Source organism: Lissotriton vulgaris, chromosome 5, assembly GCF_964263255.1.
Source record: "Lissotriton vulgaris chromosome 5, aLisVul1.2, whole genome shotgun sequence".
Classification (NCBI taxonomy): domain Eukaryota; kingdom Metazoa; phylum Chordata; class Amphibia; order Caudata; family Salamandridae; genus Lissotriton; species Lissotriton vulgaris.
The window spans coordinates 1,574,626,847-1,574,630,385 of NC_141693.1; the positions used below are offsets into that span (position 1 = coordinate 1,574,626,847).

Below are 3,539 nucleotides of genomic sequence, written 5' to 3' on the forward strand. Positions count from 1 at the left end.
ATTCAACTCATGAGGCCGGCCATCTGCTGGACCCTGTTTTTTCCAACTTGTCTACCCTTCAAAGAGCTTCCCCATCCCAGTGACCCGGTCAAACCATTATACGATGCCCATGACCATCGATATTCCCAACGCAGAGAAAACCATTACCGGGAACCCATGATGAGAAGGCAGTGGCAAAAACTAGACCCATCTGCCTTTTTAAGTTATATTGAGGGGAGTGTGACCCAACTAGGCTCTAATATAGTACGGACAGAGGCTTGTACCAATGCATGACTCAATTCTGCCTTGGATCATTGTACACCTGCCAAACTGTGTACATCTAGGACGCATCATTCAGCTGCTTGGTTTAGTGAAAATATTGCTTACAGAAAAGAAGCAATGTGAAACACTAGAGGGAGCTTAGCACAAATTCTATGATGATGCAGCAAAAATACACTACATGAGAGTGATTAAATGCTACCAGAAGATGATCAAACGAGCCCATGCTGACTTTTTTGCAGACAAAATTTAAAACAGAAGTAACCGTTCAATGGAAATCTCTATTGTGAATAACCTGATTAAGACTACATCCACCTCAAATAGCCATGCAACAAACTTGCAGCTAATTTTGTAAATAAGGTCAATGATATTTATATTTACTTTTACAAGGGTGAGAAAACAGTTAAGCCTGTCCCTCCTGACACAGTGACCAGCCACACGCAATGGGCATCCTCAGACCAACTGACTCTTCTTGACGTAGATTCTATCTCTACCTAAATTTGGATCTCCTGATGAAACATTAAATCCTGATTATATTTTGAAATTCCAGGAGAGCATCACACCTATTTTCCTAGAATTGGTCAATGTCTCACTGAGCACTGCGGACGTACCAATGTTATGGATACACGCCAAGGTTATTCCTCTTTTAAAGAAGCCTTCGCTGGATGCTACTCAGCCAGAAAACTTTTGTCCCATCTCCCTTCTGCAATTTGTATCCAAGGTTGTGGAGAAACAAGTAAATAAACTCCTAGCCAATTTTTTAGAACAAAATCACCCCAAATGGATTTAAACCATCACACTGCTCTGAAACTACTCTTTTACCAGTTACCGAAGTCCTTCACAGCACTGCAGATGTTGGCAAATCCCAGGCTCTGATTCCCCGCGTAAGTGCGACCTTCGACACTATCTCACATGTAATTCACCTAACTCGCCTTACTGAACCAGGAGTACAGGGCAAGGCTCTGACCTGGTTTACCTTCTTTTTATGTCTCACTTAAGCAGCGCTTGTGCATTCTCTTCAAAACATGCTGTATTCAGGGATGGATTTGTGCTCATTCCGAAAACCATTGGATTAATCCCCGATTAAAGCGATGGTCTTTCGTGGATGCAAATTATGGTACCTCATGATTAATGGTATATTTACAGGAAATTGTGTCATTAGTTTAGTCTTCCATAAACGTCCATTAGGTATAAGGCTACATTTTACTATTAACTGTGACTTCTTTTAAAGATGTTAAAAGGAGGTATTATCGAGCCAGCCAGGAGTCGAACCTGGAATCTTCTGCTCCGTAGGCAGACGCGTTATCCATTGCGCCACTGGCCCGCCACTTTTACCTAAGACGTCTGGGGTGGAGTCCTAGAACCGCACATGTGCGCTTGGTATATGCACGGCACTCTGCAAGCTAGAAAGGTTGAAGAAGCTGGAGAAATTATAGCCCTTTCACTTAATGAGTGAAGATAGTAGCAAGAGTCTGAGGTGTATAAAGGGCTCACTTAAGGAACTCACAGAATGTACGGGCCATGAACGTCACAGCAACTTTAACATCCTTCTGCTCTGAGTAGTGATGTCACTTTGTACATTTTGTCCCTTGCTCTGATTGGATCAAAGTCTTTTCGATTTAGTCAGGCAGCCATTCAGGACTCGCGACTTAACTAGTTCTTTTCCGCTGCAGTGCAAGTTCAGAGGGCGGTGTGGCGGGAAATACAACTGTTTGCGCACAACATTACACATCGCAACTGGAAAGAACGACAAATACATTTATTTATTTGTGCTGCCAAGATCCCCTCCCAGTAACCCAACAGAGGGGGAATGTCCATAACATGTGTATTAGGTCGGCCTCCTCCGAGTGACACCGGGGACATGTCGCGGAAGCCTTAGGGATCGGAAAGTGAAATTTAGTTAAGCTAACACTGCGGTGCCTGTTTTCCCATGTGAGATCAATTAGTATAGTAGCCAGCAGTTTGAACACCCATGCTGGCATTATGATTGGCAAATTCATGAAGTGATACAATAAGCGTGGTAACATCACCATTTTTGCTAGGGTCAGGTGGCCCACCACTGACAGAAGTAACGTGACCCAAAAGGCCCCCAGGGGTTTAAGTGTATTGATCGTTCATATTCAGTTACCCTCCAAAAGGTCTTGTGTCTCGTGATATACCTGAATCACGAGGTAAAGAAAGGTGCGTGGTGCCATTTGTATTTGTCTGTCCCTGAACCAGAGTATGGGTTCTACATCTGTGTCAGCAAAGAATGCGCACACAATTTATCTGCAGTAATTTGAAGTCCGGACAAATTCTCAAATGACGATAGCAACTGGGCCGTCGCCACCTGTCCCTCCCTGGGATCCTTTAAATATAGAATCACATCATCTACATATATTGACCAGTAGCAGCCTGCACGGCTCGCGGGTGGGGGTGGGGGGGTGGGGGACAGGGAAGAGGAAGGGGGTGCTTTAAAAAAAAAAAACTATCTTGATGCTGCCACTGAGTCCCTTATCTTCTCTCCTGCTCGCCTGTGTCTGACTCCAGGTCGGATCAGGAAGCAGACAGCCAGGCTCCCACCCCACAGCCAATCACAATGCTCCAATGGAGCGTTGTGATTGGTCAGAGCGCAGTGACACAGCGCTCAGCCAGGGGCTGGAGGGGCAGGCATGTTCTCCATGCAGACTGTAATGCAGCCTGCATGGACAGCAGGGGAGTGTGTATGACTGTTTTGGGCAGCCTGAGAGACCCAACCAAACAGTCATTGCGCACAGGAGTGTTATTCCACTCCTCCCCTGCAGCTCCGCCCGCCCCTTCATGCACTGCTGCAGCAGGAGGAAAAATAAATGATAATAACATTCCATGTACAGCAGTTTTAGCCATCAGATAAGGCAGGAGGTATCCCATACTGAGCCAAGGCTGCTAGCATAAAATCCCATCCTAGAGTATCAAAGGCCTGTCTGATATAGTGATAGGCAACCGGCAAAGAGATAATGGTCTCAAGAGAAATAAACAGCTGGTGGTATTCAGTGAGATATTGCATTGTGGGACAAAATCGCATTGGTCCGTATGTACGAATTGCGGAAGTTACAGGAGTAACTGAAGGGCCAGGATTTGACTAAATATTTTGAATTTAGTATTTAACAATGATAACAGTCTGTACGATGATAAGTTCATGTGGACTTTGCCAGGTTTTAGCAGGGATGTCACGAGCACTTCTCTAGTGGAAGGGAGTAATAAACCTACTTCAAGGACAGTGTTATGTGGAACCAATCTTGGAGCATAAGTAGAGTAGAATT

At 44.9% G+C, this 3,539-nt stretch overlaps 1 non-coding gene across 1 annotated transcript; it reads right to left on the reverse strand.

Moving 5' to 3' along the window:
* Window positions 1-1,509: 1,509 nt before the first annotated feature.
* TRNAR-ACG (transfer RNA arginine (anticodon ACG)) lies at window positions 1,510-1,582 on the reverse strand. The gene has a single exon. It is a non-coding gene; the product is annotated as a tRNA-Arg (tRNA).
* Between the last annotated feature and the right edge of the window lie 1,957 nt (window positions 1,583-3,539).